A 15283-nucleotide genomic window follows, 5' to 3' on the forward strand; every position below is an offset into this window, starting at 1 on the left:
AAGTGGCCTTTAAAACGAAATTTGAAAGGGTACTTTTACATTTCCTTTTAAAACGAGGTCACTTATTCTTTGACTGCCACTGCCGCGGCCGGTCGCTTGTACCCATCTGATTATTAATATGCGGATCAAACCCATAGACTATATGCTGCATCAGTGCCTGAGGATTTTATTCTAAATGCTGCACTTTGAGGTTTACTTTTCTGCTTGTTTAGTCCAATTTATTCCAGGTAGATTTCTTTCAAATTAAGGGAGACGCCGACAGCTGTAAGAATTGTCGTGTCAAGTTTTAGGTGGAAAAGGGAATTTGACAATGCCGCAGTCGAATATTTCAACAGCCATTTACCACTAAAGAGTGCAGCTTCCAGAGTTATATACCTTGTACTACAGTTCATAAACTTGATTTATGATGGAACAGAATTGCTGAGTTTTACTGCTCTGGCCCTCCCAGCTGGTAAGAATTTGACTGCAACATGTAGGATTTACAGTGAGCGAAAACAGCACTATATCGAAAGTTTCCCCTACATACGTGATCCCAATCAACAGGTAACGGAAAACTCTCTCTCGCAAAAACACACACTTAGTTAAAACTGAATTTTCGCGGTCAAATGGCGCAGAGGGAGACTGCCTGTCTCGCCGCTCTCTGATCTGCCCGGTGCCGCACGAAGAGCAGAAGAGCCCTGGCGATGCCTTTCAAGGAGAGGGGAAAGCTTACACCGAGGACGCGTCTCCCCCGGCTCGGGGACTGCCGCCGGGCAGCGGGTGGGAGCCGCAGCAGTGCCGGAGGGCGGCGGGAAGCCGGGGTGGCAGTGCCGCGCTCCCCGATCACGGTGCTCGCGAGCGGCCGGCGGCGGTCGAGGAGACAGTGCGGGCGATGAATTTTCAGGAACAAATCTTTTCCCGAGCATCCGCCGTTGTCGCAGTGCGATCGCATGCACGCAAATAGGGGTAGGGGGTGGAATTTGTGACATCTTGATATGCTAATATTTGTGCCTGAAACAAGTCGTCGATGTAGCCACGTAACCAACCTGGTATGTTTTTAATACATCAAGGTGGACAATATGCACTATTCCGTGTAAATCCCCATCTCTCGGTTCGGTCCCTTGATAAAATCAGCCCGGCGCAACTATACTGTGAAGGACGACCGTGCAGTTATCAAAGCGTTAAAGTGTTATTAACAAAAGGCTGAGAAATCAGAACACCGCCCCTCCGCAGACCCTTCGCAGTCCCCCACCCTCCCGAGGGGCGCACGGAACTCTCTGCGGTCGCTCCCCCATGGAGCCCCTCGCATCTTCCACGCCGGCGTTACCGGAGTTCCGTCAACCCTGCGGGGGCACCGGTGACGGCAGCTGCCGGGGAAGGGATCCCCCAGTCCAGCGCTCTCCGCCTCAACCCCCGGCGAGCAGTCCGGCATTCCCCCGCCTCGCCCCGGACTCGAGCGGCGGACGCTGGAGGGGATCTCGCTGCTGCGGGGCTTCGGTTGTGTCCGCTCTGGGGGCAACGGGCTTGTGAGGGGACCCACAGGAGCCCCTGTGGGCACACCACTGCTTTTTGTTCTCCTCCGACTCTCTTCTTTCTGCCCACGCACCGCTCTGCGGCCCTGTCCTAAAACGTGAGGCGTCATACCGAGGCGCTTGGCAGAGAGACTACCTCTGAACAGGAAAAAAAGGTGTTTCAAGCCTGAGTGGAGGACATGGGGTGGCCCAGAAGAGCGGCTTTTCCTGTTTCTACCCAGGAGGGGCCGGGGCCGTGCGGCGGTAGCGGAAGCCTCGAGTACAGCCCTGCTCGCTCGCCGGCGCCGAGCACCACGAAGCGACACCCGGGGGCATTTTTGTGGGTGATTTGTACAAACCCGTGGAAAGGTCGACAGAGAGAGGGAGGGAGAGAGAGGAAGGACGGAAGTGGTGAACATTTGTGCCAGTGCAAAACCCGTGATGGTGAGGGAGAGTTTAGCTTTGGAAGTACGGAACTGTATCTCACCAAGGTGATAATTAGAAAAATACTCCTGCAAGCTACATTTTCTATAGGTTTAGCTTTTTTGAAAAAAAAATTTAATTTCCCTTCCCCACTCTCTCCCCACCTCACTTTACCCCTCTCCTCCTCCTCCTCCCGATACAGTACTAGTTCATGTGAGCTTTCGACAGCTGGACTCGTCAGAGTTTCCATCCCTCATCCAGAAACCCACTAATATGAGTTTGCTTTTGTTGTGGCTATTTACAGGCAATTATAGGATAGGCATATGTTACCGAAAAGCAGGAATGAATGTATTCTTTAGTCCTCTTTCATGCTTTTAATTAAATGGTTCTCTCTATTCGTGCACACTTAAACACCTTTTTTTTTTTTTTTTTTTTTTTTTTTGGCCTCCAAAGCCCTTTGCTTAAAAAATTATGCCATACTGTAGGTTTTAAAGATTTTTTTTTCCTGCGGTCCTCTCTGGGCTAAATGAAAGGTGATGGTTTCACTTTAGACCATTCTTACGCTGATAAAAAGACCCAAATAATGATTAACGAGCGTGTTTCACTGCAGGGGGTCCCTGAGAAGGGGAGGTTTTGCTGCACTGCCGGTCGCAAGCTAAGCTTCCTCTCCACGCCTCGACCCTCTGGGTGGGTTGTTGGGGACCGTGGGAGTGTCACAGGGGCAGAAGGTGCTGTGGAAATAAAAGGTGGTCGCTAATTTTTTTTTGTTGTTGTTAATGTTATTATTATTAAGCAATAAGTGAACAAATTCTAGTTTCAATGGTTTTGTGTGATTTACATCTTCCCACAGATTCGGTACTTTAATTGTTGCTCCTCTTGCTGTAGAGACATAGTCTTGACACAGCTGAGTTGTGAAGTCAAGAAACCAGCAAGAGACAGTCACAGGTAGGACTGTCTCCTTCACTGAGAAATAATAACTGAACACATTGTAAACCCAAAATTATAGTCTCAGCAACAGTTTAACTAAGGCTCACTAGGGCTTTTAGCATACAGATGCTATTCGTAAAAATTCCTCTGCAATAAAATGGTTCATTCTCGTCTAAGGTCTCTATATATGCTATTTCACGATTTTCTGTGGTGTACATTCTTTGTTTGGAATTCATAAAATCAACAACAGTGGATTTAAAAACTCTGGAGTAGTGCTTTGTTGAGAGTAAGTGTCGTTCTCTCAGGACATCTGCTATTAAATAACATCGTTCTTCTCTCCTCCAGATGCACTGTTCAGGGAACAGGATATCAGGCAACTACTCCTTGTTTGCATAGTCATGGGCAAGGGCAGAACCCTGCTTGATAACACTGCTGAGAGTGAACAGGACATTGAGAAAACTTAATGCTGCAAATTTCTTTGTGTAGTTGGTTTTGGTTTGTTTTGTTTTGGTGGGGTTTGTTTTGTTTTGTTTTGTTTTTTAAATCCAAATCTCAGTAACTATCCTCTTCCATCCTATTTCTCCACACCTCAGTTTTTGCTCTTTCTCAGCCCAGCCTACCTCTCCCTTCTCTAGACCCAAAGTTCCTTTTTTCTTAAACTTTTCAAACCATGACCTTCTTTTCCCCACACACCTTTAGGACCCTCTCCATCATTCCTGAGAGATGCTTGTTATTGGGAGACATCCCTCCAGGGTGGTGCATTCAGCCTGGACTGCAGCCTGTATGTGTCCAGTTTGACGCACTGAGAATTCAAGGAGCACACCGGATAAAGGTCCAGATCAAAAGGAGTCAATCCAAATGACACTGAAGTTTTAACTGTATAGTTTCTCCCTTCTTCCTAAAATACTAAAGGCAACATTTCATTAATTGCAGTAAGGTAGGATAGCTGTATTAATGCAAACAGTGTAACAGAACTTGTAGCAATTACAGATCTGTATCATAGTCAAATGTCAACCTAACAGAGGCAGACACAGAAGAAAGTATGTTATGGGGTTGTAGAGAAAGGGAAAAGAGCTAGAGCTGGGAGGTTTTTTTGAAATCTAAAAAAAGAGGCAGATCTGATTCCATTTGAGGCTTGTGCCATTTCTTATTTTATCCTTGTGGTTCACCCATTCCTCGCTACACAATAATAGACATTCCTCCATAATTTGATATTTAGCTATTAAAACAATTCAATATGTTTTATATATAAGTTAATCAAACTCCCACCTTAAAACAATTGCTGATGTGTAACAAGCCCAAGTCCAATGTGGGACAATTTCTCTGCTGCTTTGAAACCCTGGTGTGTTGTGTGTGCCCACGTAACATGGGGCAATTCCTGGGCGGTTTGCAGACAGTCCCCGCAGATCTGGGCCTTTCCCTTTGTTAGACATTTGCCATGTGATCTGTGTGGAGGACTGGAAAGGGCAGCCTTGTAACAACATTATTTCAGGAGGATAATAAGTAGCCATCATAAATTCCTTTTTTAATAGTTTATTGCCGGTTGTAGTCTATTGACAGTGCCTGTTTTACAGCATGGAGGAAAACAGTTCCTTGTTGGCACTAGTCACTAAAACTGTTTGATAGCTCTGGCCCTTTTTAGTGCCTTCAGAGAAAACCTAGTGGCTCATGAAATGAATCATAAATAGCTGAGTTGAAGTTGAACAAAAGACGGAAAGAGGGAGGAAAAAAGTCTTGCACTAACTGAAATATGTTTATTTTTGACAATAATCTATTAACCAGTTCAACAAAGATACTTTAAAGCTCAATCCTGCTGTTTTAGCTGGAAGAAAAAACATCAATTCCATGAGGATTGTGTCTACGGTCTTTATGAGGAGATTGTTTGGCAAAGACTGTTTTTCTTCTAGCTCAGAAGCAGTACATACAGAACTCTTACGTACTAGACTTCAATTTTTGGAAAGAGGAAGCAGTGAAATCTAATACCTGGAGTTGTCTTGCCATCACTATCCTGTCCTGTAACACTGGACACTTTATGCAATCTCTTGGGTGGGATACAGTGAAATATACATGTATGTAGAGGTGTCTGAGAAAGAACTTAATGCCTATTGGCTCCCACAAAATCCCTGCTGCATAACATTCCTAGATATTTACATTTACAGTACCTACTCTAAATCATTTTACTCTAAACCCTAAGACCATCATTCTTACATAAGTCTGTTCAAAATCCAGAAACCTGGGTGTCCCGGTCAATACCAGGCTTCGCTGGACATGTAGGAGGACTTGCAGTCCCCAAGGGCACAATTGTACAATTTTGCTAAGGGTTACTATCTGGTCTTTCTCTTTCCCCCTTCCCTCCCCAAGGGCTCATAAATGCAATATGGATCCTAAGGCTCCACTTTCAGACTGAAATATTAATGTATTAAATATTTTTGCCAGTTTTCTCCATTTCCCTTGTGACCTCTGTGAACAGGGGAATTTTTAGCTCATCTAGAAGATGCCAGGAAGATCGGGCTTAGGACCTAAATTATTTTGGATGAAATATGCTCCTAGATGCCAGTTTGAAAGACAGGACTAAATGATGGAGCCCATTATATATATATATATCACTGTGACAGAAGTGAGACACCTGGGTTCAAGGTCCTTCTTAGTCTCGGAGGGCTGAAAAATTTTAAATGAAATCTATGTTTCCCAGTTGTCATGAGAATATCTAAGTCATGAGCCTTCTTAAGAAGAGGAGCATTGCCAGTGGAAGGAAGTACAGCTCTGGATCCTTGGCTTTCAGGCATTCAGTTATGCTTCTGGTACCTGTTTTCTGTTCTGCTAATACTTCTGATCTAGTGGTTTTGGTTTTAACACCTCAGAAGGAAGCCATAGATCTCTCATGTCTTCCAGGAAATTAAGGCATCCTTATTATTTCCAGAGAAAATGTTCTAAACTATGTCTTACCCCCCCGCCACCCCCCCACCTATATAGTTAATGGTAACATTTCCTTCACCTGAGATAACCCCATACTCTGTTTGGACAGTATGATCCAAACAGGGTACTGGGCCATATTGCTTATGTAGGTGAACACAGTTTTCTACAGATATATCCATCAAGTGGTTAAACAGCAGAAGGTCAGATGAAGTTTCATGTGCTCCTCTGTACCCAGCATTCTTTTTTAGCCCGTTCTGCACAGCTCTGTGCTCCCATCTTATAACTGCTAGGGCCCCCTTCTTAGTTCTCCTCTTATGTGTGTGGACACTGTATAGGAAACCTGTACTCTTTAGTCTGAATTATGGATTTCCATAATTCAGTCCAGACAGACTGGTGTTGCCCCTAGTTTGTGTCAGCTTTCATTCCTTATTGTGTCGCAGCCTCATGATTTTATGAGGTAAGAATCTGTTATTTTTTTCCCAAGTAAGCTCACATTGCTATAGTTATCCTTGCATTGTTCACTTTAGGATTAGATTTCTCTTGAACCCTCCTTTTTAACACTCCTCCTAAACATCACACATTTCAATCTATTTCTCCATGAAAAAATTTTGTGTCTATGATTTATGACTGGCAGTGGTTCTCAGTTTTGTCCTAGGGCCAACACATAGCACTGGCCTTGTCTGATGATCTGAAATCTTGTCCCTGTAAATTATTCTCTGTTCATGTTGTCTCTTGAGTGTTGGCATCGGCTGGGAAAGAACATCTTTGGTTTTGGTGCAGGGAGAGAGGCACCTTTCTTTAAAAACTTCTGGTGAAGAGTCATGATGGCAGAAACTACATACCCCCTGAGGTAGACTTCTCTGAGGAGTTAATAGAGTCTGATCTATTACAGAATGTGTTGGAAACCTGAGGAGGTGTTAGAGAAATCCAAACAGAAGTCAATAATGAATATCAGATCACTCCTTCTTTTCTGGCACTTATTCTATTCTATTCCCTGTATGCTTTGAGTAAGACCTAAGGACATTAATAAATTAAATAAATGCTGCAGTAATCTTGCCTGTTATTTGTCAGCCATCTGAAACTGCAGATGAAAGATGTGACTGGTGCCAAAATGAGTATGCAATGCATATCTTGCCTGGTTTTGTTATGCCAAGATCAAGGCTCATACGCATGAATCACTGCACCCCATTGAAACTAACTGTGCAGTTGTTTGCATGCAACAGGCTGGAGGGTTAGGGCCACAAGCCCTGATTTGAACACAGTTACACACAGGTAACTTCGCACTGATGAATGGTTTCCTTTATTTTTATGACCTCTGAAGCAGAGAGAATTGTCTTCCTTATTTCATTTATGTTGTAAATGCAAAGTTGCTTGTTATCTTTCAGCACTTGCAGGATCCTGGCCCACAGCAATAAATTAAACAAATAATTTATTGTACTTCTCTGTTTTCTTTTAAGAATACCAGTCACCTGTGAGCATCTGGTGTAACAGCTCATGTTTTATTAGTGTGTTCTACCATTCTTTCACTTGGGTTTCAAAGCCCATTTGCTAGACAGAGCCAGAAAATCCATTTTTTTTCCCAGTGTTGTGGGACACCTACAATTCTTAGAACTCTGCAGAAAAGTCTGTGCATGGAGAAGGAGTAAAGTTTTTTGGTTGATTTTTGTTTGTTTATTTCATTGTTGTTATTGGGTTTGTTTTGTTTTTCCTGTGTTTTATTCTGTTTTTCCTGTGAGATACTTTGTATATTCTGTCATAACACTTTGTCTTTGCAGATGATTTATTCACCATTTTATTTGACATAAAGTTTTAAACCTTTTCTGTCCAGCTTTTCCTCCCATCACTGGGACACAGTAGGGTGTGGAAATGCTGTGCAATACTGACACCTGCCAATATTTGTCTGAAGAGCACCAATCAACTTACAGTGTCTCCTCACAACCTGACTCTCCTGCAGGGAGGAAATTCCTCTTGACTTAATCAATAGTTTGAGAAGGCAGGCAGAAATGTTGGAGTCTTCTACTCTTTTCTCTGATTTTTTTTTTTTTCTTCAACTGGGGAAAAGAAGTGTAGAGAAGTCTTCTAAACCAAAGAGAAATTTAGAATCATGGAAGCAAAATACATATGCACCCAATCATTTTAGTGATATATCACTTTGCCTAATCATTAACTTAAAATGCCTTATAAGAATTTGTAATCCACAGTAAATCATTTAGTGAGAATGATTTAAATGTACTTCTGACTAATGTAAAACAGTCCAGTTTCCACACTTGGTTAGCTGCCAAACATTGTTAAAGAAAAAGGGGGAGCTGTGATCCAAGTTGACATAAGTTATAGCAGATACAACACTCCAATATAGTGTTGGTTTGCAGATTATTGGGTTTAAGAGATAGGAAGAAGACGACATACCATGAAGATTGCCAGGTCTTTTTTGTGCCTTAATTAAGATTTTTTGCAGCTCTATGTTTTACTCTTCTCAAAGCCTCCTTGAAATGCCTTTATGACTATCTTTTCTGCAATGATATTGGAAAAGTGAAAGTGCTGAAACAGGAAAAAGTTCTGGAATTGGAAAAAATCAGAAAGTGTAGTTGATTTACCAACACAGTAGAACAATAAAGAGTCTGCTTCTATGGCAGATACACACATAGTTGCTCTTCTTAGTATGATGTTGGACGAGTTAATGTTTAAAAGGCAGTTGAACCAAGCATGCTCCGTGCTGAAGTCCAGAAGGAAACAAGGAGCAGTGATAGGAGACATGTCAAGTGGATGTATTGTTGAGGAGAGCCAAGGGCCTTGGGTTTAAAGAACAATAATATGTGAAACACAGCAAGCACTGAGTGTGAGGGAGACATCTTCTGAATTCCCAAGTTTTTAAAATTAGATTTTTATTTGAAAATAAAGGAGAAACCAAGGATATATAAATAATGATTTTAATACAGACAACCCTGAGATTATCTCAGTTGGTTAAAGCATGGTGACAATAAAGCCAAGGTCGCAGGTTTGATCTCTGTATGGGCAATTCACTTCAGAGTTGGACTTGATGATCCTTGTGGATCCCTTCCAACTCAGAATATTCTGTGAACTCAGAATATTTTGTGAACTCAGAATGTTCAGGGAACAGTCATTTCAGTGAAGTGCTTCCTATTCACTATTTTGTAACAGATACATTCTTTCAGCTGTCACAATCAAAATCTTCTGGAAAATGAGACACTTCTGGATTGGCTGGAATCTTATACCTTTTGTCTTTCCTTTGACTAAGATTGCATCAGCATCACAATGGTGCAAGAAGCAGGGAGGAGGTCTGTTCCACAGCCACTGCAATGTGATGCAGCACAGCTGAAAATCAACTGTGACACTCTTATTAGTCCAACTGTAGTATTATGCATGAACTGTTTGAATATTTACTCAGCTTTACAAACAGTTTGTTCAGCCCTCCATGCTACTCCGATTCCATGATTTTCAGTACCTGAGGCAACTAGCTCTAGCCTCACTGGTATTTCTGCCTCTTGTACTGCAGTCCCAGATCTCAGCCATCTGGGCAGGGTACCTATGATTTCAGATTCCTTTGATGCATTGGAAAACATCTATCTCATAGTGCCTGACCGCAAATCACACTATTACAGTTTTGTTCTTGTGTGAAGTACGAGAGCACGTTCCCAGCAGAGAATGATATGGAAAGCAGCTCATTCTGCAGAGTTGCTATGCAGTTCCTGTAGATATCCCCTTCATATCACCCCCTCCAATGCTTCTCTTGAAAATACGTCATGATCCATTGGGTATAACTCCCCTAAACATTGTGCAGAGAACAGCCTTTGCAAACTCAGGTGTTAATACACCTAATACTCATCAATGGGTTTACAGAAAAGCAGATTTTAACAACACTGGGAATACTGCATATAGGAGTACGTAAAGCAAGGCTGTTCCATTCCTTAGGATGTTAAAAAATCCATTTCATTCATATATTTTATAGCCCAAATGGTCACAAGTGACTAGTGACTTCTGAATTAATATATTTTGGAGTACCGAGATATAACACCTTAAAGCTATGTGGTTTTCAGAGTGTTATTGAGTATTTTCTGACAGTTTGGCTGCTTTTAGCAAGGGTACTCATAAAGCAGATGCATCTAAAATTAGTGTTATGAGGCAGACAGTGAAGAGGGTAGGAGGCTGGTTAGTATTTGTTCGAGAGTAGGTGTTGTTGAACGTGTGGGAAGGTTTTGTGCAGCAGGAAACAAGATGTCCTGGTAATTAAAATAAAACTAGGATAAACAGTTTCGAGAGAACTATTTGACCTGTTTGGACCTACTTCCTCCTGCCATTATCACTGATCAGCATCTGCACACCTAGGGGTAACTTACGTTCTTCACGGTGCAGCATCTGTTTATGTGGAGCTTTATCTCCCGTTCTTACAAGTCAGAAGCCCCCAATAAGACTTGCTCAAGGTAAGGTTGGTTGTGGCTATGGCTGGAGTAGCAGAGCAGAGCCCTGGGGAAGAAGACACAAACATGAGTTCACCTGTAATATCAAATGTACTACTTGGACACAGGGATAGAGTATCAGGGCAGATCCAAAGGAGACTGTGGCAGAGGATGGTGACCCCTGCCTTTGTGGCATTTATGTGTGAACAGTGTGAACTTGCCCAGTTTTGGTGCCACCGCCTCTCCTTCCTCTCTTCTACTCTCCATAGGTGATGATGCAGCAGAGCTTTATCTTTGCTAAGTTAAAACTGGTTAATGACATCTGATAGGACCTTGAAGGTTAGGTATCACCTACAGTGATGTGACTGTAGACAGAGGACATCTGCTGGGCATGCCAGCTTTCCCTGCAGTAAAAGAGAAGGGGATCATGTCTTTTGCTTTGGAGTTCCAGCTCTCTCTAGGTGCCTAGGATTCAGGGTCTGCAGCTGTCTCCCACACCAACCCCTCCACATTGTTTTTCATCACCTCTATAGGTCCTGGCTCAAAAGGAAGCTATCTTGTAAGACACCTTCCAGGCCCCTCTGCTTGAAATTCTTGCCTGTTCTTTTCTGCAATTTCCTTTAATCCTGTGGCTCATCCTGCCATAACCTCTAGAGTAGAAGGTTGCCCTTCCATCCCAGTGCATCCAGAGCCTGTCACATTCCTAAGTGCTGGACCTATCCCAGTAGTATCCACTACTGAGGGAGAAAACCCTGCAAAAATGACATTCTGGGCCATAGCTTTTCTATGTCTACCTCCAAAACTCACCTACTCAGCTGATAGCCTTGTTAGCTGTGAAAAAATTAATGTGTGAAAGGAGCCATTATCTGCATGTATGCGCATACCACTATTTTGTCTAAACAGCGACATCTCCTGATACCCAAGCTGCAGTTGTGTTACTGGGTTACTACTCCAATAAAGTTGTTGTTGTTACACACAGTAAATGACCTCCCGAGGGCCACCCTTAACAAGAACCATGTCTGCTCCTGCGTTTCATTCAGTGCCAAGCATGCTGTCAGCACTTAACAGCTATTAATAATAACAGAAGGAATTACAAAGCTTCATGGGATAGAATAAAGCCTGCTTAAAGGCAGTTCTTTGAGGGCTGTCCTACTTTGCTTGTATTCATCTAAACTGGATCTATTTAAGATGACAAAGTTAAAATTACCAATGTAATGTAATTCTGAGTTTGAAGCTTTGCCAGCCATTAACTGCTAAGACTATTTCTATAAACAAAGTGCACTTTCTAAAGGAACATTCACTTCAGCTTTTAATTGTGATTTCCTGGGGGAAACAGTTGTGTTGGTGAAAATTCAAATATGCAGTTTATTCATATGTTAGTTACAATTGTTTATAAAAGCAGCCAAGATTTCTGTTTGGGGCATTTTCTGGCAGCTATTTAATTAAAACTGATTTGAAGCATTCATCATATTCTTCAGCTCCTATAGCTGGCTGGTAAATAACAACAAATACCTGATATGAAGGGAGTTATTTTTCAGATGTATTGGACCAGTCTTGCATAATGGTGGGCAATTAATGCTATTTTAGTTGGTTCCACTTAGGGAACCATGGTTGAATTTATTCCAGTTTTGCAGATAATGTGTGTCTTAGAAGTTTTCACAGAGAGATGAAAAAACATATTCATGTACGAATCATGAAAAGCAGTGTGTAATTTGCCACTTTTGGAAGAAATGGATTTCTCTCAGTTCTCTGTCAGACAAAGAGTCCTCTCATAGTAGGGAGAGGACAGAGAGTTGGATAACATAAAATTATGCTGTTGACGGGCACCAAATTAGGATTAGGTGGTTCTTTGGTAAATGGAAGATGGAAAATTTAACTGCAAGATACAAATTCTGGGATATATTGTCACTCCTTTTAATGGGAACAGCGAAAATAGTTTATGCTCTGATAACGAACAATAACAACAATTTCTGAAAAATACCAATGGACACTTTTTCCTAATATTTCCATTCTTGTTTTTCAGTCTTCAGCAACCTAATACAGACATGGGTTAATAGGTTCAACCAAGATGCGTGCATTTTAGGCATGACCACATGTGATTATCAGCTACATGGACTCATGCAACCCAAGGTGTTCTAAGTGGGCTCATGACATGACTCTGCAATCACACACTGTCTTCTGACATCATTACTTGTACTGTGCATTTCACTTGACTAAAACACATGTCTAGTGCAGCAGAGAAGAATACAAGCAGAGATCCTGTTCTATGTTCAGGATCTTATTATTACCTCTACGCCTTTGAGAGTGAGTTCTTCAGACTAGCCTACTTCTCTTATATTTCCACATTGATTTTCACACACCGTTGAAACAATAGCAAAAATAATAGCCAGAGAAAAGGGTTATAATCAGTTCTGCTTGCTGGACATATAAAAGCACACAATGAATCTGGTAACCATAACATTTTGTTAGTTGTTTTATGGGGTCTAAGGAAAATCTCTGATTTATATTGCTCTGTGGCAGTTTAATGGTGTTGCTCATTATGAAAAATTGAGGGACCTAATGCTCCCAACACTAATACAAGCAACTAAGTGTCAGATAAAATGAGCCTGAATTCATTAAGTTACACCTGCACCAACAATACTTAGGCTGATATTCATTCTGAGCTGACGATATGAGAAGTGAATTATTATCCAGTTAGATCACAAACAAGGCTTTGCTTATGATGGCATGTTTATTCACATTAAGGTTTCACTATTTGTTTGGAAGCAGGGGCATAGTTTTGCAGCTCATTTGGATTTTTTTTTCTAAACAGATGGAGGAGAGGTTGTTTTCTGTGAAAATAACAGGAAGGTAACATAAAATACTCGAATATGTAACATAAAACTAAAACATCTTAGTAATGCTACCCTGTGGGTCACCACCTCCTGGTCCGTATGGCTAAGTAAACACTGAAGATTAACACATTTGTTGCTTGATTTTGATTAACCAGCAATAGTAAGACCAACACACAGAGTACAGGCTGAGAAGGTAGAGGTTTTAAAATAGGCAAGTTTATTTTTTTCCCCCAGCCGTCACTTGGTTTTCCCTTTACTGCCATGTTCAGACTTACTGTCTCTTCTTGACTTTTTCCTGCTTTCTATTAAAAGCAAGGCCAAATCCTAACTGATTTTAACATGGGGCTTGAACAATTTATGAAAGGGCTTGTGCGTTTCCTACCACAGCGGGAGTCGTGCAAATCTTTTCCACTTTGATGCTCCCAGTGCTGCAGTCTCTCATCAATTGCCACATTAGTCCACTTCCCACTGAACAGCCTTACGGAAGGTGATGTTTTAAACAAGTCATTCTACTCTTTGAGTGTGTGTGCTGAGCTCATGTGTATCTGTGTTTGCCCCTGTGGCAGCACAATGCTGTCTGTGGGTGTCCTGATCAGTCCCTGCCCAACCAGCATGGAGGGCACGAGGAGCAAGATCAAAACAACATAGAAGAGTCTAATATAACGCAGAGTGTTGGCAGATTGCAAAACACTTAGGTACCTCTGATTTAAGGGAAAATCTGGGGAAGTGGGATATATAAGCCTTATTTGAACAAATACAGTAAAAATAATACTTATCTTGCCTTAAGGTTTTATCAGGATTAGTAAAACTAGTGTTGTTGATGGATTATAGATGTAAAAATTTGTAGTTATGTGACTCTCTATTTACAATAATTTGTCTTTTTCTGTCCATTTTCATGGAAGATTTCTCAGGGAGCTGCTGTTTTGTGGCAAAAAAAAAAATCCTATAGCACCTCTACAGTTTTAAAGAGATTAATTTTTTCTGAAGTTTATTTTTCTCCTCCCTTTTGGGGGTATGAGCAGAGTGAAGCCGACTATTTTATCTAATGAATGTGTTTTTTGAAAAAGATAATGAACAGTTACCATGATGCATGTGCTGTAGTAACTGCTGTTGTTCTCCATACCAATGCAGAAGGTAGCGCCAAATGTTGAAAAACAAAGGATGACAAAGAAAAACAGCAAAGAGGTGCAAATCACAGCCTTCTTAAGCTGCCAGCTTTTGCCAGGCCTCTGTGTAGGCAAAGCTGTGTCAGCTGACCACAGGGATGTGTGGCAGGTGTTGGGGGACACAAGGCAATGTGACAAGTCAATGCTGCCTTGAATGCTAGTGTTGACTGTTTCTGCCTGGGTTTGGGTTGTAGAGCAGTAGAAAAACAAGGATACCCCAAGCAGTGTTAACATGGAAGCTACCACCAGTTCCACGGCTAGAAGTTTAAAATGCACACCTCTTTGTTTTGGTGTTGGTCCTTTTGTTTTTGGTTGATTGGTTGATTTTTGTTTGGTTTGGTGGAGGTTTGTTTGTTTGTTTGTATTTCGGGCTGCTATTGTGTTTTTGTTTTTGTTTGTGTTTTGTTTTTGTTTTTGTTTTTTAGTCATGGACTCAGACTGCAATTATTGTTCAATATTTCCTTAGATATGTCTTCTAGCTGACAGAGCCTGAAGCTTTACCTTAGAGCTAAGCTCTTGATAAGACCTACCGAACTGTAAGTAAAGAGGATGCTGCAGCTATGCAAAACATGAAATTATCAGGTCATCTGCCCCGAGTTGTTAAAGAGCATGCCCTCTTCCCCAAGAAAAAAGAACAGCATCTTAGACTAATGATTCAACTCCAAAAATAAATAAATAAAATCTGACATGATATAACCCAAACAAGAGAACAACAATTTCATCATAGGGTTTTATAAAAGAAGTACAGCAACTACTCTGCTTCAGCATGTCCCATGGTGTTTGCTAAGCAGCATGTGTAGATGCAATCAATTGCTCATTAGACATGCCACACATGACACAGATACAAACAATCATGGTGTTACTGATTTACCCTTGACCCTGTGCTATTATCACATATGGGGAGAGGTGCAAGATCACAATAGCTGGGGAGCCATTTTTTCTGTTCCTTATAGAAAAACTTCTCCATTGCTTTGCAAATATTGCTCAGGAGGACACAAACCTGCTACATCTCAAGATTAGACTACATGTACCTTTGGAAGGTGTCGACACTGTACACTGAGACCTTGCAAAGTAACCTCCATCAGTACTGGTAAAGGCTGTTCCATGAGACC

This window comes from Myiozetetes cayanensis, unplaced genomic scaffold (assembly GCF_022539395.1).
Source record: "Myiozetetes cayanensis isolate MyiCay16 unplaced genomic scaffold, myiCay2020 scf4, whole genome shotgun sequence".
In the NCBI taxonomy this organism is placed as follows: Eukaryota; Metazoa; Chordata; class Aves; order Passeriformes; family Tyrannidae; genus Myiozetetes; species Myiozetetes cayanensis.